This window comes from Lissotriton vulgaris, chromosome 6, assembly GCF_964263255.1.
Source record: "Lissotriton vulgaris chromosome 6, aLisVul1.2, whole genome shotgun sequence".
NCBI classification, from domain to species: domain Eukaryota; kingdom Metazoa; phylum Chordata; class Amphibia; order Caudata; family Salamandridae; genus Lissotriton; species Lissotriton vulgaris.
In genome coordinates, this window is record NC_141694.1 from 164,978,044 (window position 1) to 165,001,898 (window position 23,855).

The following is a 23,855-nucleotide window of genomic DNA, read 5'->3' on the forward strand; positions in this document are numbered from 1 at the left end:
CACTGTGTATGAGTGGATGTGAGTTATATTTAATTTAGGGCATGAGTTATAGTTACTTGACATAACTTACTGGTGAATTTCAGTGTTTTTTTATTCTTTGAAACATTATATTTCACTTAACCATAACTCACTTTAACCTTAGTTTTTCTTGAATTTCTAAAGTGTTATTGACTACCTAACTGTAACTGTCACATGAATCTTTATATATGTATATATATATATATGGTCCGTTAAAAAAATAACAGGTTAAACTAAAGAAAAATACCGAAATTTACCAGTCATAGTTAACTCACTTAACTACAACTTGCACCCTCACCATGCACAGTGATGTTGTCAATGATGTAATTTCAGTTATCATTAGTGATGTTATCAATGATGCTATAGAACATGTCATGAGAATTGTAATATGTGAGTTCATAAGCAGAGCATAGCAAGAGTGCAAGTTATAGTTACTCGAGCTATCACTGGCGAATTTAATTTTTTTGGTTTTTTAGTTTAAAATGCCACATTTCAACTGACATTTTCACCTAACTATAACAACACTTTAACCTTTGTTTTTCTTCAGTAAATTTCTAGGGTTTTATAATGGAAGGTTAGACATTATTATCAATCCTAAGTATAATGCTACTTTAACCTTTGTTTTTTTCAGTGAATGTCTGTTTTTTGTTTTTTAACATAAAGTAGGATTTATTACCATACCTAACGATGTCAATCCCCCGCCATGCACGGCCTTTGGCAGGGGTTGGGCACAGTGACTGGCTTACAAAGAGGGCCTTCACCCAGCCCACTGCTGCCGACCAATCCTCCATCAGGAAAAGTCTTCAGTCAGGACATGCACCTATCCCCCATGTCCTTCCCATGCACTGATTATACCCTCACTTTTTACATCACTCATGACATGTTCAATGACTGCATTGATAACATCATTGATTACATCAGAAATGACAATTTGTGATTGCACTCTGCATGGTGGGGGCACAAGTTATAGTTACTTCATGGTGCAAGTTATAGTTATTCCTTATCGTTACTTCAGTTAACTGTAACTGGTGAACTTCAGTTTTTTTAAAATTTAGTTTAACATAGTATGTTGCAAGTGACATATTTTCCTTAATATAATGTCACATTAACCTGTGCTGTTTTTAGTACATTATTTATAATGTATATATATATATATGTATATAATTGTTAGTGAAAAAGCGTAAACCTGGTTCTATCAAGGGGAACCATCTGGATTCATATGGGGATGTTTTCCATATCCAATGATTTTTATATGAAAGTGTAAACTTAGAACATTCTGAAATATTCTTTGAAATATTCTCTCGCTGAGTAACTACAGGGAATATTTTGGCAAGTGTGCTTAATCTAAAATGCTCCATTTTAATCATCTTGAACTACACTCTTCCTGTCTGTGAACTGAAACCCACCAATCAATTTTGCTTTATCTTTTTTTCTGTTTTTCTTACCCAAGGCAATGCCTTCTGTAAAAGGGTATTTATTTTTAATGGATTTTTTAATGAATTTTTCAAGCAAGCTATTAATAATGCCATTAATTATGGCCAGCTTGTATTAAAGAGCGCGGCCGGCCTCTTAATCCTCACCCCAAGCCATTGGCTGGCAGCTAATCCAGCCCTGTTGCCGCTTGGCAAATAGGCGCAGGCCTTACAGCCTGTGGCGACGAGGAAACAAGATACAGGAAGACAGAAAGAAAGGATAAGAGAAACACAAAAAAAATGAATTTAGAATATGCTTTGCCAGAGGGGTGAAGTTTAAAAGCAGATGATGTGTTAGTATTGTGGGGATAATCCGAGAGATGCCGAGCTGGCACTTAGTTGGGTCTGCCCAGCGTTCGGCTTTGCTCAGCCTGCAGGGCCTGGCCTGTTTGATAACCCCAGTGGAGCAGCGCGCGCTGGCTCACCTGAGGCAGTGACTGGATCTATGGCGGCTGCTCTGCTCCAATCTTCTTAAAAAGACGCCGCAGAAAGGCCAGTGAGACAAAGGGCCCTTGAACATAATAGATTTTCCACCTCCCCTCTTCAAACGACTCCCAGTGTTAGGGAAATGTTAATTATTCCTTGTTTTAGAGCTAATTAAATGTTCTGGGTGTTTATATACTGCGCGTAAAGCCTTTGTTTGCAGTGGCAAGGTCCCTGGTTATAAAGCACTAAAAACAAATCATTATGGGCAATGTGGAAGGGTAGCTAGTGTTATGTTTTATTTTTATTAATCGTGAACGAGGTTTTAAGCCATACTGCATATCTCATTCATTGAAACCAGCAAAGCAAAAACAGTTCCTAGTGAATGCCTGCATGAAATGTATTTTAAAAGACATTGCAAGTGCGCGCTACGTTTTTTCCTAGCCCAACACATGATTTAAAAATGTTTACTTTTATAAATGTATATATGTGCCAGAGAGTGTCGAAGTGCCTTATATAAGTGGTTAATGTAAACATGGTGAACACATGCAGTCATGGTTACAACAGTGGGGGAACAGCCGTGTTTTGTCTTCGCAACTGCATTTATATAGCGCTTACTACCAATGACGGAGCTCTTTTTGCAGAATTCGAGGTCATCTTCTTGCAGTCAACGGGGAAGGAATCAGTGCTTAATTTGTAGAAACGTAAGTGCCTCATCAGGAAGACACTGCAGCTTACACCACCCATTGCCCCTGCTAGCCCTACCAATGGCAGAACAAAACCAGCTACTAACCATCATACTCCTACAAGTATGACAATGAAGACTATTCCAGGCCCCCAAAGCTAGAAGATTAACAAGGGCTGCAGGTAATAGACATGTTGAAAGTATTTTGAATCCGTTAACAATTGTTGTGCTCACTCTAAATCAGACAAACAGTCCACCGTGATTGGAGACTGTCATAAGTGCCGGTGCCAAGCACTGTAAACCACTGGCTCAAATTAAGCACTGGTGCTGGCTGAGCCAGGCTAATGGGCCTCAAGCTTGAAGATGCCTGTGCTGAAATGGGCTGGTATGAAGTATACAATCATGGTGTTCACTTCACTATAGGGTCTTGAGGTCCCCTTCGACGTCCTAGTTGCATTGTCTCACCAATGTAAAAAGATTCTACGCTCCACCTCTGTCTGCATACTTGGCCTGTCTCACCAATGTAAAGGAGGCCTCTATCCCACAGTGCACCGTAAGTCCAGCAATGCGTTTTGATTTAACTGTGAGTGTGTGGTCTGCTTGTTTGCTTTTTAAAATACAAAGGAGTGTGCAGCAGCGGCCATTTTATCTAACTCTATCCTAGCACAGTTTTTTGCAGGGGGTGGGTGGGTACAATACCCAGGCCCCGATTAACTAGTGTGCTTGCAAGAAAGGGCTTCTCAGATAGAGAAACAAGTGCAGCAGCAATTTACTAGGCAGTACACAGGTAATGTTATCTGTAGCACTTATCCAAAATAAACAGTTTTAGACCTATGGTGAGCCTTGCAATGTGTCTCTGATTCAACAGTGAGCTAGTGCTGGCTTGCATGAGCTTTGTAGTCAAGATGCACCTTCCAGTCCAAATCAATTTGAGGACACCCATCCAACGGTAAACCATACACAATATGTAATTGTGGGGAAATTACATATAACGTAAGAATATGAGGCAATAATACACATCCTTACCTGTGTTTGAACCTGGTTTTAGTTTCAGTTAGGATTTCACACAAAATAGGTGACTCTGTTTTATTAGATCATGACTCTCCTTGAAACCCAATGGGCACTAACGCTTCTCGCTCCAGCTATGCACAGGCGATAGGAGGGTTGGTGTACTGAAATGCAAGTGATATTGTGGCTGCACTCCTGACAGCTCAAATATGTTTTGACCATAAAAGTTGCTCAGCGCAGGAGTTAGCGTAGCTTTGCACTGTGGACTATCGCTTAGACTCGTACATAAACCCATACCCATGATTTATAATTCAAGACCCCAGTTTCTACTTAACAGTGGCTCTTGTTGACAGGGTTGTAACATAAGCTCCTGCAGCCCCTATGCACCCAGACCCCCCAACACCTTCCAGAGGCCCACAAACCCTTTAGTGTGGTCCCATTCAACCAAAGGCCAATGAGCATCTGTGAGACATGGGAGACTGAGGGACCCTTCTTCACATTCTGCGGGGGTGGGTGGGTTGAGGATTTTGCATTAAACCGCTGTATGTTGTCTTCAACTACCAAATCCTGATCTTGAGCATGTTAAGTTAGACTGTCTTTCTTTGGTCCACATTCAGAACATCTTTCTGATGGATGTATGTTACTAGCAGCAAAAATAATATAAACGTTTCTAACATGATTAGAATGTTCCTAGCAACCTAATACCCAAAAACTAGTCTTATGTGCTAAGATATGAGAACATGGAGTGGCTAACTTGCCGCTAGAGTTTCTTGGGGCTCATCGCACTGCATACCTGTTCACAGCAGATCAGCTGTGGCTATCAGACTCCTGCTGGGAAAGAGTGCTCCCTTGGAAGGAAAACACACATCTGCTGGGCTCAGTTCCTTTCCTCTTTGTATCAGCTCTCAGCATAAGAATGGATTCAACAGCAGTCTAGCAGGATCTCTTGGGATAACCTGGAGCATAGACCTCTCTAATTCAGTGTCCAATTTTGAGGTTTCCGTAGCATTGACTACTGACTTTTACCACATATCGGGGCGAATTTCCATTAATCCGAGAAATAATCGGTATGAACGACCACTCTGAAAGTATATCAACTCAGACTACATGTTTATTTTACACTTTCATTGTCAGACCTTGAAATGTAGATATCATGGAGCTTGTAGCAGACTTGTGTTAACAAAGTCATTTTATAGATGAATTGACACCATATAGTTTTTCAAAAGACAAAGACGTTCTTAACATCTTAATGTTTCAGCAAGTAATGCTTTTGTGAACTGAGTGTATACCTCTGAACTAATACTCAGTGAAGAATAGAATGTGGTTCTTGAATCCCCTTCTTAAAACTACTTTGAAAAAAACCTGGCAATAGAGTGTTTTTTATTTTTGATTTCCCCTGTTGTTGAAAGAGTTTTATTGTCAAGAAAACATTGTTAGGCTAGATCACATTGTTTTAAGTTTTTCAAAATGTATTGACCACCTTTTGTTGCTGCATCTTCTATTCAGCTCCTCCTAAGTCGATTCCCAGTCATAGGGTATGACTGAGAGTGAGACAGGAAGGGGCAGTGATACTGTTCGGGCTTGGCAGTCCATAGATGCTCAGCTTCCAGTGGTCCTCCGAGGTCCAGGTTCTTGTCATCCTCAATGTCTTGTGGCATCACCTGTCACATTTTAGCAGATGTCCCTCATCATCCAAATTCTTACTCAGCTCCAGACGTAATATTGTGCTTCCAATGGACCAGAAGCCATTTGAGCAATACTTCCTTTTGAAATTTTGAATTTGAATTTAAAAACATTTATAGAGCGCGCTTTTACCTAGTGGTTTCTTGGCGCTAAGGATTTATTGAACCCAGGTAACAGCTGTGGAAGGACTAGGCTGGGAATGCTTGCAGGAAGAGGAAGGTTTTTAAGGCCTTACGGAAGTCAGAATAGAGTGGAATAGACCGAACATTGGGAGGGAGGGAGTTCCAAAAGGTAGGGCAAAGGACCGCAAACTTCACCCCCCCCCCATCCTCATCTTCCTGTAGCGAGGGACGGAGAGGAGGGACTGGGAGGAGGAGCGGAGCTCTCTAGCAGGTGTGTAGCTGGAGATTGCCGAATTTATGAAGGCTGGGGCAGTTCCAGCTCGGGCCTGGAACGCAGTACCGCCCAGTTTGAAAAGAGCCCTCTCCCTAATGGGCAGCCAATGCAAGTTCTTTAATACAGAGGTGGCATGATGGAATTTAGGGAGGCCATAAATAAGACATGCTGCCTGGTTCTGTACCAGCTGTAAGCGTCGAAGAGCGTAAGCTGGGACGCCATTGTACAGGATGTTTCCGTAGTCCAGCCGTGATAGTACCATTGCCATCACGATGAGTTTGAGAGCGGGAAGAGAAAAGAATCTAGAGATTTTCCTGATAGTGCGAAGGGTGAAGAAGCAGGAGGACACCACTATACTGATCTGAGTGTGCAAAGTTAGATTCTGATTTAATGTGATCCCAAGTGTTTTAACAGAATAGGAAGGTGAGGGGGAGGGACCAAGTGAAGGGGGCCAAAACATAGAGGTCCAGGGACTGGATGCACCACCAGTCAAAACCAACTCGGTTTTGTCTGGATTAAGTTTAAGGTGCTTGAAGTTCATCCAGTCCCTGATAAAAATCATGATTGATTGAAAATTAGAAATAGATTCAGGAGAGTGTGAGAGGTTAAAGATCAGCTGGAGGTCATCCGCATAGTTAAAGACGGTGACCTCCAGTTGTTGTAGAGCAAAGATAAGGGGGAGAATATAAAGATTGAATAAGAGAGGGGAAAGGGAAGAACCTTGGGGAACACCACACTGCACCTTACGTGGGGGGGAAGAAAACCCATCAAGATGGACGGCCTGGGTACGGTCCCTCAGGAAGGAGGTGAGCCAAGCCAGGGGAGGCCCCCTGATGCCCGCTGCCCTGACACGGGTGAGAAGGATGGAGTGGTCAACCGTGTAATATCAAGCAAGTTAGCCATTCCCGATACCCCCAAGACGCGAGTGGTTAACCATGCCCCTAAACAGGTGAGGCCTTGGAAAGACCTACACCCGGAGACATTTAATACTCTCCTGGTAAGAACATCGCCTCTGTTGTCCGATGATCCTAATGTCGCCACAGATCAGTTTCATAACTGGCTCAGTCAGGCCACACAGGAGCTAGTGCCACTAAAATCTGTTTCCCAGAATCGAGCCTCCCCAAGTGCACCCTGGTTCTCTGATGAACTTAAAAAGCAGAAACAAACTAACAAACAAAGAGAAAGACATTGGCGAAAGCACTATGACCCCGAGAGTAAAATACTATATAAAGAGTCACTCACTCGGTACAAACATATGATTGCGGAGGCAAAAAAAGCTTACTATGCCGAACAAATAGACAAGGCTAAAAACTCATGTAAGGAGCTATTTGATATAACTAAGCTTTTGTCAGGTGGTACGCAGGATCTCACACCCCCTCCTTCACAACATCTTTGTGATGCCCTATCCGATTTCTTCTTCAAGAAAGTCAACGATATCTTCCAGGCATTCTCCCTAAACACCAACATCGATCCGCATTCCCCTCCTCCCACACCACGTGACAATACACTTACACGCTTTGCTGACCTCACTATGGACCAGACGCAGAGGCTCATTTCAAGGATTAAATCAGGGTCAGCACTGGATCCATGCCCGCTTAAAGTGCTTACACCAGTTATGGACACGCTGATTCCGGTCATTACACAGGTCTGTAATGCTGTGTTTAGATCGGGCATTTTCCCTGCCTCACTAAAACACACGTTGGTTAAACCCCTACTAAAAAAAATTCAATCTTAACAAAGATGAACTAAAAAACTATCGGCCGATAGCCAGTCTCCCCTTTCTGGCCAAGGTCATAGAAAAAGGTATGAACCAACAATTGTCGGAGTTTGTTGAGCGGCACCAGTTGCTCGACAACACTCAGTTCGGTTTTCGCAAATGTCATGGCACGGAAACCGCCCTCCTAAAAGCGGCAGATGATATCCGAGCCATACGAGATCAGGGGGGGGGCAGCAGTCTTGGTCCTGCTGGATCTCTCTGCGGCCTTCGACACGGTCGACCACAAGATCTTGGCCGACCGTGTCGAACGATTAGGGGTCCAGGAAACAGCGCTGGACCTACTTGTATCATTTCTGGCTAACAGAACTCAGGCGGTATCCCTTGGACCATACCAATCTCCTAAGGTGTCCTTGCCGTGTGGGGTCCCCCAAGGCTCGTCCCTAAGTCCGACACTCTTCAACATATACGTGTCGGACCTTGCTAGTGTCATCAAAGCATTTGGGATGAGCCTGACCTCCTACGCTGACGACACCCAACTGGTACTGGCCATCAAGGGGGATGGGGATGAAGTGGCCAAGTTATTCACCAGGGGAATGGTGGCCATAGGTGACTGGATGGCCACGAATTGTCTTAAACTTAATTCAGATAAAACTGAAGTGGTCATCTTCGGTCACCTCTCTCCGGCCTGGTCACCAGTATGGTGGCCAACATCATTTGGAACTCCTCCCAGCCTAGCTCTTAAAGTCAGAAATCTGGGTATCACCTTTGATGCAGATCTAAATTTCATGGCACACGCTAACAAGACTGCGGCAACTGCTCATATGAAACTTAGAATGATCAGGAAAATACTACCATACCTACCGGATACTGCTGGGAGAACTCTGGTCAGCTCACTAGTCCTGTCCGCACTGGACTATTGTAATGCTCTATTCCTAAATGCACAATCCCGGGTGACTAACAAGATGCAGTCAATTCAAAATGCTGCCGCCCGGATGCTGGCGGGACTTCCCAAGTTTGCATCAGTCTCAAACACTATCAGGGAACTTCACTGGCTTCCGATATGTAGCCGTATCAAATTTAAATCATTGTGTATTCTTTACAAGGCACTCAATAACCAAGGCCCCCACTTCCTTAAACATAATCTTCATCACTATACCCCTACCCGTTCCCTTCGTTCCTCTCACCACAATCACCTAGTAGTGCCTCGTACTAGAACAGTCACTTGGGGAGACAGGCGCTTTCTGGTTGCCGCCCCCAAACTCTGGAACACCCTTCCTCTACACATCAGGACCAGCCCTTCCCTGTTCATATTTCGCAAACAACTTAAGACTTGGTTATTTGACCAATAGTTCCGCTTGGTTAGGTCTTCTAAAATACTGATCCATCCCTTAAGCCAGCGCCGAGACGCCTACGGGTATTCGCCGCGCCCAATAAATGTCAATAAATAAAAAGGCAGCAGACAAATCAAGAAGGACCAGAGCCTGAGGATGGCCCCCGTCCATTCCCTCCCTGAGGCTGTCCTGGACCGAAACCACGGCCTTCTCGGTGGAGTGGCGAGGTCGGAATCTAGCCTGACAAGAGGCCAGGTAGCCGCTGTCCTCAACAAATGAGCTGAGGGTAGCGGTGACATGACACTCCAAGATTTTTCCCAGATAAGGGAGGAGGGAGATGGGACGATAATTGGTCAGTATCACATGCAGACATGCTCACTCACACTTCACTCCAGGAACTGAAATGAAATCAAGAAGCTCATTACAGCTGAAACGAGACATCCTAGAAGACACAATCTGTATATAGAAATCATGACTACATCACACACACAGCCTGTTTCTAACCCATTCACATTGCAAGAACTCAAACCAGTTTTGCTGCCCTTTGAAAACTTTAAACATGCATCCAATTATGCTATTTGCTTGACACTTCCAACTTCACCTTGTTTTGAATCCTCTTCATCCCACACCGCACTCCAGAGCCCTGTGGTGTAGGGATGGCAGGTCGAAGGCCCACTGAGCCAGTAGGGTCTGTTTGTGCCATTCTAGAACAGCCAGGGATAGGGGTGTTGAAGGGGTAAATGCAGTAAATGATCACAACACACCTCACCTTTAGCTCCACGCTTCCCTGTTTTATTAAAGATTGACGTGGAGTCTGCATTCACTGAACCCACCCCAACCTGTTATAAGATTGGTAAATGTGGAGGGGACAGGGCAGGATGAGAGGTGCTTCCTCTGGCTACGAGCATTAAGCCTTTTGCAGCCTAACCGGAATAGAAAAGACAGGTTGTCTCCTATAAGTGTTTCCTACCTGCTGTGCTGTGCACATGAAATGGAGGTCGGTATAGGAGTCAGTCCTGTCCTCTCACATATGAAGAAAACATGATTCTCCTTGTTTGCAAGTGTCAGCATGCAGACTTTCAACCTTCTGTTACTTTTCTCCAACAATGATTTTATCTGTGTCTGTTTTATTTGGCTAGCTTGACTTGGGTGGTAGGGTGGAGCCCTAACACCCCCACATAGGAGCCACTCCTGTCTAAGAAGAATGACATACCTAAATATTATAAAAGGCAAACATTTGTATATACACAGATTAATATTTGTATGTGATCATTATTTTACCGTGTATTCTTGTGTGATTGTATAATATGTACAATAGATATAAGATAATAGTAATAAAACACATGTTATATTTAAACAGCTGATAACATGCATTGTCCTTTGGTATTTCCTCAATCTCCCTTAAGCATATTTTCCACTCATCCTCACTGTCAAGGTACATACACTAAAAATAATATAATTTGAATATGCCAACAGCTCCCTCTCTTGCCACTGATAGTTGAGTCTAGGTGGCAGACATATCTTTTTTTATTAATTTCTCTTACACGATTTATCCACTTTCTATATGGCTCCTCCAGCCATAGGAAAATGGTTAAAAAACAGGTGGATCTTGTTTGATATTTATATTATATTAATTATAATCAAGAATCTACTCTCTCCCAGTAAAACCAGTAGTCATAGTTATTACCTTAATGACATGGTTCATAGTTATTACCTTAATGACATGGTGATGCTTTGTGAATGCATTTACAGATTATATTTCTCCTAAAATAACTTAAAATGAGACTATGTACACCTATTCTCCTACCATTAATGCATGGGGTATTTTTTGCCTGACAAAGATCAAAATTAACAGTGATAAGTCTAAGCTTGAGCCAATGAATAATGCATTCTAGATGGAGCTGGATAATAATGCAATTAATGAATAAAGTTCACTGTTTTTCACGTTACCCAAAATAGATAGTATAAACTACTTTCCTAACCCTACTTTAGCAACTTTTATCTGATATCCAGTTTCCAATTTTATCAAGAAAGTTATCTCTTACCAGTGGCAACTTTACATTTTGAGCATAACACCTAATCCAACAGTGCTGTCTTGCAGTTGGGGCTACTCTGTGAACAATTCATTGGAGTTCTGGAGCAATGGGTCGGGGTTGGTGGGGGGCTCCTGCGGCATGCAGCCACTTGAGGGACAAACATGATGATGCTCAATACTGACAATCCAATGAGGCCTCACCAATATATACTTGAGCAATGGGGATAAATGACTCTTCTTGAGTGGAGGAGGTCATTTATCAAGATAGCGGATGTGCGGAAAACACCGTTGGATACAGGAACTGTAGAATGATTGCCTCGAGAAGATGCCTGCTTGCTTGTGCTAGGGGACATCTAAATAGCGTTTGAAACTATTGCCTATGGGACACTCCTGTCCAATCTATCAGCTATCATCTTGTATGCTTATGAGTCGGAAGGTCCTGGATGGGGTTACATTAGTCCCATGCACCACTTACCATACATTTAATTAGCACTTCCAAGTATAGACCCCTCATGGGAACAGGTTTGAGGGCCTGATTGTTCTGTTCTGTTTAAGCTGCAATTTTATTCAATCTTTCACAATAAATAAGTGGACTTCTGTATGTCCACATCCTCCCTCAACACTGCTAGTTCTCTCTTCCTAGCTTCCTTCCTTGCATATTGAAAATCTGCAGACTCCTTAGTATCATTCGCAAATCTATATATTGTTTGAAGGCTTGCACCTCCCACCACTTTCATAAATCTTTAATAAAAAGTCTTTCCAAATCTATAGGTCGTTCTCTCATTCCTTTTAGACTTCATTCTCTTTTGGTAGATTCAGTGTCTCTGTGGAATTTGATAAACAAAGTTCCCGCCAATTCCTATATTTTGCTATTGTGGTTTGACATTTTCCTAACCCTTCCAGGTGGGTCGCTCCCCCTCCGCACAACACCCCCTGTGCCCGTTCTCTCCCTCGCTGCCCCCGTGTTTCTCTGCCCGGTTTTTCCTTCTGCTCCCCTTGTGGCCTCCATGTCTCTCTGCCCGTTTTGCCTTCTGTTGCTTAGCTGCCCCTACATTTCTGTGACCTTTCTGCCCTTTCTTGGGACCTTTCTGCCTCTGTGCCACTCTTTTTTTGTGACCTTTCTGCCCTTTCTTGTGAGCTTTCTGCCTCTGTGCCACTCGTTTCCCCCATTTTTTGTGACCCGTCTGCCCTTTCTTGGGACCTTTCTGCCTCCTGTGCCACTAGTTTCCCTCCGTTTTTTTGTGACCTTTCTGCCCTTTCTTGTGACCTTTCTGCCTCCTGTGCCGCTCGTTCCCCCATCTTTTGTGACCTTTCTGCCCTTTCTTGTGACCTTTCTGCCTCTGTGCCACTCGTTCCCCCCGTTTTCTGTGACCTTTCTGCCCTTTCTAGTGACCTTTCTGCCTCTGTGCCACTAATTTCCCCCCGTTTTTTGTGACCTTTTCTGCCCTTTCTTGTGACCTTTGTGCCTCTGTGCCACTTCTTTCCCCTGTTTTTTGTGACCTTTCTGTGCTTTTTTGTGACCTGTGACCCTGCTCGCAGGCAGGTCGCCCCCACGCCGCTGCTCGTCACCTGACTGCCTGGTCCTGCCTCCCTGCTGCCTCCTTGTTTCCTGGGTTTTTCCCTTCCCTCTGCCCTGTGCCCCAGATCTCCCTGCCAGCCAGCCGCTCCGGCCCTTTCCTGCTGCTGCTTCCCTGCGGCCCCGCCCCCCTGCAAACCCATTCGCCTCCCCGCTCCCGCCTCCCAGCTGCTCCTCCCTCCCAAGCCGCAGGCCGAGAAGCATCCGTGCCGCTGGCGCACCAAAGGCAAACCTGTCTGTGCCCGTTCGTGCCTGGACCGCACACAGTGCCAGAACCCCTGGAGTCTGCGAACGCCACGACACCAGAATCCACTACGATGCCAGCACCCTCCACGCACTCAATGCCAGCCGAAGCCACACCTGCTTCCAGGCCGCCCCAAAACGGACCCAGGGACCCTTCTCCTGCCACACCTGCAGCTTTACCTGCGACAGAACCATCAAACCTCCAAGGACTGGATCCAACCACCTCAGCTGCATACTCCTGAACACCCGCTCGGCACCTAAACACGCCGTCGAGCTCTGGGATCTGCTCGACACCTCCGCCCCAGATGTGGCCTTCCTGACCGAGACCTGGTGGAACGACTCCTCGGTTTTTCAAAGTGAGAATTTGTAAGGGTAAAATCCCTAAGTTGCGTCGTCGGCAGCCTGCTGGATGTTCCTTCCGCTTTCGCGTAAGCGGAAGGAACATCCAGCAGGCTGCCGATGACGCAACTTAGGGATTTTACCCTTACAAATTCTGAAAAACCGGATTCTGTTTGGAAAGTAGCACAAATTATAAAAGAATTGTAAAGAACAAACTATATTGTAAATAGCCTTGAAAAAGCCCTGGCGCAAATCGCCACAGGGGGCGAAACACGTGTCGGCTGTGCATGTTTTTATCTAAATTAATAAAGAGCATTTTTCTACACAATATGGACTTCTGACTTTGACTATATGAGCAAGGATTCAGCCTAAGGATATCAAGAACTGTTGCTAACACACTCACTACCCCCCTTAAGACTTTATTGTTCAAAACTCAAGAGGTCCAGAGTTTTTTTGAGTGTGTTTTCTTTACAAAAACTATGTGAAAACTGATATGGACTTGGATTTTCCCTTGGACCACTCTCTCTCTCTAGAAACCACCCTAAGAGGAACTCTCATCTACAGACCCCCAGGACCCCGGGCTCAGTTCAGCGACTCCATCGCCGACCTCGCCAGCACCCACGCACTCACCTCCACGGACTATATCCTCCTCGGGGACCTGAACTTCCATCTTGAGAAAAACAACGATGCCATCTCCGCCACCCTGATGGACAACTTCACCAACCCCTGCCTCAGACAACTCGTCACCGCACTCAGCCACGCCGCCGGCCACACGCTGGATCCCGTCTTCTCCACAGGCTCCCACGTCACCTTCGACCACACCACCGAACTCCACTGGACCGACCACCCCTGCATCCATTTCACCTTCAAGAAACCAACCACGCACCACTGCACCCAACAGCTGTCTCGCCGCTGCTGGAGCACAGTTACTGAAGACCAGCTGATCACCTCCCTTGCCAAGAACCAACCCCACCAACCCAGACGCCGCAGCCTGAAACCTCAGACAGTGGATCGACGACTGCGCCAACACCCTCGCCCCACTCAAGAAACCCTCCAACAGCCACGCCAACAAGAGAGCCACCTGGTTCACCGTTGAGCTCCAGACCTCTAAACGTGCATGTTGGAAACTGGAGAAGACATGGCTCCACGAACGCACACCGGACAACCACGCAGCCCACAAGGACGCCACCCGCAGACACCACCACCTCATCAGATTAGCCAAAAGATCCTTCTTCAAAGACCGCTTGGATAACAACGCAGACAACAGCAAAGAGCTCTTCAGCATCGTAAATGAACTCTCCAACCCCAGTGCCAATGCCAACGACATCCCGCCCTCACAAGAACTGTGCGACTCACTAGCCATCTTCTTCCACCGCTAGATCGATGACATCCACGACAACTTCAAAACCACGACCGCCCCGATTACTCCAGACTCCACCTCCCCTGTAAACACCACCAGCACCAACCACCTGACCTCCTGGTCCAACATCAATGACAACTAGACACGCAAGGTCATGAACTCCATCCACTCTCCGTCTGACCGTGCCCACACCATGTATACAACAAAGCAGACGCAGCCATCACACCCCAACTACGGAAGGTCATCAACATCTCCTTCGAAACAGTGACATTCCTGCATGCTCCGCAGGATCTACAAGTGGATCCCGACCAAAACAAGAAGAACGGTGACACAGGCCCTCATCAGCAGCAGACAGACTATGGTAACGCACTCTACGCAGGAATCCCTGCCAAACACCTACGAATACTACAACGCATCCAAAAACGCCTCCGTCTGACTGATCGTCAACGTCCCCCGCCGCAGCCACATCACCCCCTCACCTGAGAGACCTACACTGGCTCCCCGTCGACAAGAGGATCACCTTCAAGCTCCTCACCCACGCACACAAAGCACTCCACAACGCCGGACCAGCCTACCTGAACAGCATACTCAGCTTCCACACCCCCACCTGCCTGCTCCGCTCCGCCAGCCTCACCCTTGCCGCTGTACCTGCATCCAACGAACGACCTCCGGCGGCAGATCCTTCTCCTACCTCACCGCCAAGACCTGGAACACCCTCCCTACCCACATACGACAGACGGTACACAGTCAAAATATCGAGTTTTAAATTTCGACCTACCAAAATATCCTGTTTGTAATTTCGAAGGTGCAGAATATCGATGTCAAGAATATCGTTGGACAGAATATCGACCCTAAGGTAAGTAATATCGAAATTCTTTATATCGATGTAAGTAATATCGAAGTTAGTAATATCGATAGCATATATATCGATGTAACTAATTTCGATGACACTAATATCGATATTAGTATTATTTTTTTGTTTTTTATTATGTATGTGTTATATGTTTTAGTTAAGTATTAAAAATAAATTATATGATATGTGTATTAATTTTATATATTAATAAATGTATTTATAAGTAAATTATATGTTTTAGTACCGGAGCGGGTTGTGGGTTTATAGGGGAATAGGGTGGGAAGTAATTTAATTGTAATTTATAAAATATTTTTTTTATGTATAATTTATTTTGTAATTAATTATTAATTGGCAATTAATTATTTTAATTGATAAATTAATTATATAATTGGTAATAATGTGAATTGTAATCAAATGTTATGTTTTAGTACCGGAGCAGGTTGTGAGTTTATAGGGGAATAGAGTGGGAAGTAATTTAATTGTAATTAATAAAATATTTATTTATGTATAATTTATTTTGTAATTAATTATTAATTGGCAATTAATTATTTTAATTGATAAAATGATTATTTAATTGGTAATCAATGTTAATTTTAATTAAATGTTATGTTTTAGTACCTGAGCGTGTTGTGCGTTTATAGGGGTATTGGGTGGAAAGTAATTTTATTGTAAATATTTAATTATTTATACATTTTTAGTTATGGATAATTAATGTATTAAACAATTATTAATTGGTAAATATTTCTTTTAATAGATAATTATTTTTTAAATTGTCAATTAATATTTGTAAATTGTAAATATTTTTTAATAACTACAAAAAGTAATTAAATATTGTTAAACATTTCTTAAAAATATATTAATTTGTAAAATGTATTTTAATTTGTAATATTGATTTAAATGTAAATACTATTTTATTGTTATGATAAATAATTTATTCTTTAATATTTATTATTTGGTGAGTAATATTTATTAATTATTATTTATTGGTGTTTGTTAATTTATTGTCAATAAATTATTCAAATGTAATTGGTTTTATTAATTATTAATTGTTTTTTATTGATGTTGATGTATTTGAAAAATTAATTATACATTATTTTAAATATAAACATTATTTAGAAGTATGTTAAAATAAAAATCTATGTTATTAAACGCTTTCCCTACTGTTGCACCCTTTGGCGTTGGAATAGTAATTTTTCCCCCTACACGATCCAAAGCTTTCCCTACTGTTGCACCCTTTGGAGTTGGAATAGTAATTTTCCCCCTAGGCTGTCCAAAGCTTTCCCTACTGTTGCAGTCTCTGGAGTGGGAATAGTAATTTTACCCCCTACACTATCCAACGCATTCCCTACTGTTGCACTCATTGGAGTGGGAATAGTTATTTTTACCTACCCGCTATCCAACGCTTTCCCTACTGTTGCACCCACTGGAGTGGGAATAGTAATTTTTACCCGTACGCTATCCAACGCTTTCCCTACTGTTGCACTCACTGGAGTGGGAATAGTAATTTTTACCCACCCGCTATCCAACGCTTTCCCTACTGTTGCACTCTCTGGAGTGGGAATAGTAATTTTAACCCCTACACTATCCAACACTTTTCCTACTGTTGCACCCACTGCAGTGGGAATAGTAATTTTTACCCGTACGCTATCCAACACTTTCCCTACTGTTGCACTCACTGGATTGGGAATAGTAATTTTTACCACCCGCTATCCAACGCTTTCCCTACTGTTGCACTCTCTGGAGTGGGAATAGTAATTTTACTCCCTACACTATCCAATGCTTTCCCTACTGTTGCACCCTTTGGAGTTGGAATAGTAATTTTTACCCTTACGCTATCCAACACTTTCCCTACTGTTGCACTCACTGGAGTTGGAATAGTAATTTTTACCCGTACGTTATCCAACGCTTTCCCTACTGTTGCCCTCACTGGAGTGGGAATAGTAATTTTTACCCACCCGCTATCCAACACTTTCCCTACTGTTGCACTCTCTGGAGTGGGAATAGTAATTTTACCCCCAACACTATCCAACGCTTTCCTTACTGTTGCTTCCTTTGGAGTTGGAATAGTAATTTTTACCCTTACGCTATCCAAAGCTTTCACTATTGTTGCACTCATCGGAGTTGGAATAGGCATTTTTACTTACCCGCTATCCAACACTTTCCCTACTGTTGCACCCACTGGAGTGGGAATAGTAATTTTTAGCCGTACGCTATCCAACGCTTTGCCTACTGTTGCACTCACTGGAGTGGGAATAGTATTTTTACCCACCCGCTATCCAACGCTTTCCCTACTGTTGCAATCTCTGGAGTGGGAATAGTAATTTTACCCCCTACACTACCCAACGCTTTCCCTACTGTTGCACCCTTTGGAGTTGGACTAGTAATTTTTACCCTTACGCTATCCAACGCTTTCCCTAATCTTGCACTCATTGGAGTGGGAATAGTAATTTTTACCTATTTGCTATCCAACACTTTCCGTTCTGTTGCACCCTATGGAGTTTGAATAGTAATTTTTAGTCTTACGCTATCCAATATAATTTATATTTATTTATGTATTTTATAATATTTTTATTATGTTACATAATGTTGTGTTTAATTAATTTTCATTGTTTTTATGTATTAAATATAAATATTTATTATTATTTATGTTATTATTTTATGAGTGTTAATGTATTTGTAATTTATAGTATTTGTTAATATTTTTAAATTAATTAAAAAATAAATAAATATTACAATTAAGTAAATATATATTACATATTGTATGTTTAATTTTAATTAAATGTTTAACATTAAATATGTATTATTTATTCATTTTAAACATTTTAAAATATTTTTACTTAAGTTTAAATTATATAAAAGTATTATTTACTTTACATTTCTTTTTTTAATAATAAAAACATATATATATATTTAATTACAATATTTTTAACATCAATATTTTAGTTTCGATATGTTTGTACTTACCATGTTGTAGATAGGGTGTCAATATACTTGCCTTCGATATTCCAGCGTCGATATTTAGTCTGTCGATATCCTGTCTCTCGATATTCTGTCAGAGATTCACGGCAGACCCAAGACCTACTTGCCTTCAGAGAACTCCTCAAGACCTGGCTCTTCGAGCAGTAGCAGCATCCCCCTCACCCCTCAGCGCCTTGCGACCTTCACGGGTAAGTAGCACGCTTTACAAGTACTCTGATTGATTGATTGAATCTGCCCTGTGAAAATTCACTGAATAATCTGCTCAGTCAAATTTCAAACAAAATGCAAAAGTGAGCTACTTGAAGTACTAGACTGGCGTAGTCCTTCCTCAAAAATTGCTAGCTTGTCCTTTTAGCTTTCTTAACATTGCATTTTCCAAGAGGATCTGGAGTACAGCATTAAAGTTTATCAAATTCACTCCTTTGATTAACCTCTTTGAAAGAAACAATTGAGTGTAAGTTTTTCTGCATCGGACCACTTTTGTATTATTGTGTTTGATAAGCAATTTGACACAGTGGATTGATCTGTAAACATTCATAGGATTAAGGGAATACGTTGAAACACATAGGCCAATGAGAAGTCTTGGCAGAAACTTTAATACACCAAGCATGCCATTCTGTTCAAAGATTTTACCTTCTGACATATTCTGTGAAACAAAAGTCAAAAGCTTTCAGCTGGCTCAGGTCCAAGGTTGTGGTTGGTGAGAATTCATCAAAGTCAGATATGTCATCGCTGAGCTCCTGCTTAAGCTGTTGGTTTTGGCACCAAAAGTCTCCAAGTGGGGGAAACTTGGATTTCACAGCCACCACAGTTGTTTCACTGGTTAGACAGATTATCCACCTTGGCCTGGTTCAAGGTTTTACTTTCAGATGTAGTCACTTTTTGGAAGTCAAAATCCTCTGTCTAGGCAAGCCTGGAAGCTGTAGCTTCGTAGAGATCCACAAGACTGGATGCCTTCACTGGAGGACCCTTTTGAACCAGTTTACAGTACGACAACAAGCTCTGAGTTGGCCGAACCTGGTTGTCCTGCCTGCCTAGTGTGTAACATTCCTTGTCCTGGTCTCCTGAGGTGAAGAAAGTACTAAGTCTCAGTTTTCTCTGATGACTGAGATAGTTCTAGTGAGTTCTATCTCAACCAGCTCCTCAGTGCTGACATCTAAGAACAAGATCAATTTTCAGCCATAGCAACTACGGGGTCTGGTCCTCTGTGTTCTTCTGGGCCCTTGTGTAATCAGAAGTCCTTCTGCCTTTTGTATCCCTTAACCAGGAAAGCAGGAGTCACCTAACTCTTGGAGAGCAGTTAAAATTTAGAGCCAGAAGAAGTCAGGCATCTTATTTCTTGCAGAGGGAGTTAGGAGTCTCTGAGTCCTTTCTTTCGACCAGCAGAGTCACAGTTCTTGAGTCTTTCTAATCCTTCAGGCCTTCTTCATGTATAGTATTCCCACACTCTGGAATGTTCCAAAGAGACAATGGTTGGGTGCTATATTTCTTCTGTTTCCTAGCCAGTGATTGGAGAAATTATGCCAACCAATTAATTTTTTTGCTCAGCCCCCCTCTTCCTTTTGCAGTTCTTCTATTTGCTGTATTGTAAAAATTACCCAGGAGTCCCTGTTTCAATATGGTAGAGCCATCAACCACCAGGCATGGCTGTCTTCAGCTCCTTGGATTGTCTCCTATTTGGATGAATTCTCCTCCCACCCGAAAGGGTTCACATGGGTTCTCTGTCCCACTGTGACCGAATTCTGACTGTCTAGCAAGGCCCTTGGAACAATTAGGAGAAGCACTCCCAGGCAAGTCAAAATAGGTGGTGTTTAAGCTGCACTTTCATCTGCAAACTTTATCTGTCCACTCCCATATATCTATTCCTTGCTAGCTGGTCAGCCATTAACTCCCATCCTCTTGTCCTGGGCTTAAAGGCAGGCTACTGTCCTCTGAGCCAGAGTCGTTAACTCTCTAAGCCAAGGATGGATACTTCAGCTTTGTAAGGCTGAGTGATAAAACTGGGTTAAGGTGACTTTCGGCTTAGTCAGCACAAAGTAAACTTTTTAAAGATAGTATTCCACTAAAGTTATCTAAAATCTGATTTCACCATTAAACCAGACTTGCAAATTAAGTGGAGAAAAGCATAGAAAGTAGCATTTTTCCACCTGGAGAAAGGAAATTAAGATTTTCCTCCAATTTAAGCATGTTTAGGGAAAACTAGCAACGTTTACACAGTGAAATAGCCTTAGGCTTATATTTCACTGTGAGAGCACACTGGCACTCTGCCCTATGTCCTTACAAGACACATTGAAGTAAGTGGTGATACACAAATATATAAAAAGGCTTTTCCGACATAGGAATGACGCTTTTCCTTGCCTTGTGTTACTGTAGGCTATTTAAACTGCAACACAGCTAGAGTACAGTGGTGCTATTGACCAGTACATATTTTTGTCATATGTAGGTAGTTGTAAATATATTCTTCAGCACCCATATGACGTTTAACCTTCTATGTCATAGGCACCATTTACAATGGACTTATAAGGAATAGCAAACAGAGTGACCCTGCCCTGACCCTGCTTGCAGGCCGGGTCGCTCCCCTGCTGCCAGACAGCTCCACCTGTGTGTCAGCGCCTCCCTCGCTGCCGCTGCCACTCCACCGAGAGTTTGTCCCCGCTGTCTGCCGTGCCTCGCTGGTCTAGTATTCTGTTCTTGTCTCCATGCATTTGTATCTAACCTTTGTGCCTGTATTTATTTTTTGTGCCTCTGTACTGTACCGTTGCCCTCGCTTCAGCCCGTTCCTCCCTCCCCCCTCTTCTCTTCGGGTTCCCCTCAGCCCGTTTCCCGCCGCTGCTCCCCTGTGGCCCCGCCCCCTCGAAGCCCATTCGCCACCCCGCTGCCGCCTCCCAGCTGCTCCTGCCTCCCTCCCTGCCTCAAATGGCGGCCGCTGCACAACCGCACAGCGTATGCGCGCAGAGGGCGTGCCAGAGACCAGCGCATCTGCGCTCGTCCGAGCCTGGACCGCGCCCAGCGCCAGAACACCCGGCCCCCGTGAACGCCTCAACACCAGACTATGACGCTAGGACCCTCCACGCACTTAACGCCGGCCGAAACCACACCTGCTTCCAGACCGCCCTGAAACGGACCCACGGACCCTTCTCTTGCCGCACCTGCAGCTTCATCTGCCACAGAGCCACCAAACCTCCAAGGACGGGACCCAACCACCTTCGCTGCATACTCCTCAACACCCGCTCCGCACGCAAACACGCCATCAAGCTCTGGGATTTGCTCTACACCTTTGCCCCGGACACAGCCTTCCTGACCGAGACCTGGTGGAACGACTCCTTGACGCCCGACATCGCCATAGCCATCCCGGACAGCTACAAGATCACCCGTAGGGATCGTGCCAACAGAATCGGATAAGGAATAGCCATCATCCACAAGTCCACCCTCAAGGTCGCCACCCACGCAGACGACACCCTCAATACCGCCGAACTCCTGCATTTCCGGATCCACACCGACCCCAACACCACCCTCAGAGGAACACTCATCTATAGACCCCCCAGACCCTGGGCTCAGTTCAGCGATTCCATCGCCGACCTCGCCAGCACCCACACACTTGCATCCACGGACTACATCCTCCTCGAGGACCTGAACTTCCACCTCGAGAACAACAACAACACCAACTCCTCCACTCTGATCGACAACCTAGTCAACCTTAGCCTCAGACAACTCGTCACCACACCCACCCATGCCGCCAGTCACACGCTGGACCCAGTCTTCTCCACAGGCACCCACATCGCCTTCGACCACACCACCGAACTCCACTGGACCGACCACCGCTGCATCCATTTCACCTTCAAGAAACCAACCACGCACCACCGCACCCAACAGCTGCCCCGTCGTGGCTGGAGCAAAGTCACCGAAAACCAGATGATCACCACCCTCGCCCAGAACCCACCCACCACTCCCACCAGCCCAGACACCGCAGCCCACAACCTCAGACAGTGGATCACCGAATGCGCCAACACCCTCGCCTCGATCAAGAAACCCTCCAACAGCCATGCCAGCAAGAGCGCCTCACGGGTAAGTAGCGCGCTTTACAAGTACTCAGATTGATTGATTGATTCCAAATGGGAAGCACATATTTTAGGGGGGAGCACTGGTGCTTTACTACTAATTGGCAGTGGTGTTATATTCCATATAGGTACCATAATATAGGCCTGGTAACTTCATTAACCTTAACCTATATTCTTTTCTACATTACACTTGTCACAGTTTTCAGGGACTAACCTTTTACCTAGATACTACACTGCATTCAGAACACGAGTTTTCTCTAGTTCGAGATCTCATACATCATGCATGAGGATTCTTGGAAGCACAGCAGGACAACCATCTCCTGTATAATATCACAATATCTATGTATAAAGTTCATGCCCGACGACATCCTCAGGCTGACAAAGTAATACAGCGAGGAAGGACCCTGGTGAAACCTATGGGTATTTATACATCACATGTAGCAAAGATAGGGCAGAGGAGACCGAGACTTCCCTGCTGACACACTGACCAGAGACCCTGAGGTTCCTGCATGCAGACACTCCAGCTTGCAGTGGTCTAAACATCCCTCGCGGGGTTTCCAACTCAAGACCAGGAAGGGGTTCCACAGTCTCTCACTTCAGGTAATTGGGTTGACTAAATCCTAAAGGGATTCTTACACATATGCTAGGTACACTTAAGTACATCTAGTTAGGGAGCCATTGTAGGAGTACGCACTTTTATTATCATGTGTTTTATATATTTGTATGTATTCATGATTACGGCAATTTGGTAGAGCTTTTCCATCCGTATACCTTTATAGTACAGCTAATCATCTATATCTTATACTGTCTAACGGTTCTTGCAGCTCATCTATTTTACAACAGAATAACAACTGTTCAATGAGTTCTTATTGAAAACGCTCAGCCTGTTTATTCTGTGTATCTCTCTGAGACAGACTAAGTAAGCACTAGTGAATGAGCAAAAGGTAGTATATTGTTTCCATGATCCTGAGGGATCAGGGTTGTCATGTTCGATGGTTGCCAAGAACTATTCTCGCTGCGGTAAGAGGAGATTATAGCGGCACTGTGAGCTAGCTGATACCGAAGGCCAACAAACCCGGTGGGGGTGCATAGAGGCTGACACCAATCCTACAGTGTATGCTGTCTGAGCGCACAGATCCTGTATAGTATTTATATGAACTACACAACATTGGTAAAGTGCACAAAGTTACAAAGCCAGCCAAATCAAACAGGACAAAATGGTGGAACCATGACAAAATGGGGTCCTCTTTGCTCAAGTCTGTAAAATGTTATCATCCTGCACTTGCTTTCCTGACAACAGTACAATCACTAGTACAATCCCTATTACTATCTCAAGTTGGTGGTGGAAATGTGCTGCTGATCGGACTTACTAACGTCTCCTTGCGCGAAAAACCGCACAGCACTTAGGGTCATCAATGGCATTCTATACTGCCATTGAAGCTGCCAATTAAAGCCGCCTTGACTATAACAAGTGGATTATATAGTCCAAAATCACTCGATTATATAGTCCAAAACCACTCTTATATAAAATCACTCCTATAAAATCGCTCCTACAGTGCCTCTATACCACAGCCTTCTGGGAGCCTTCATAATGTCATGGTACATCCACTGGTTATCACAATTTCTCCTTTGCCAAAAAGGTACACACCTCCAATTATACTTTCTACATTGCTGCATCC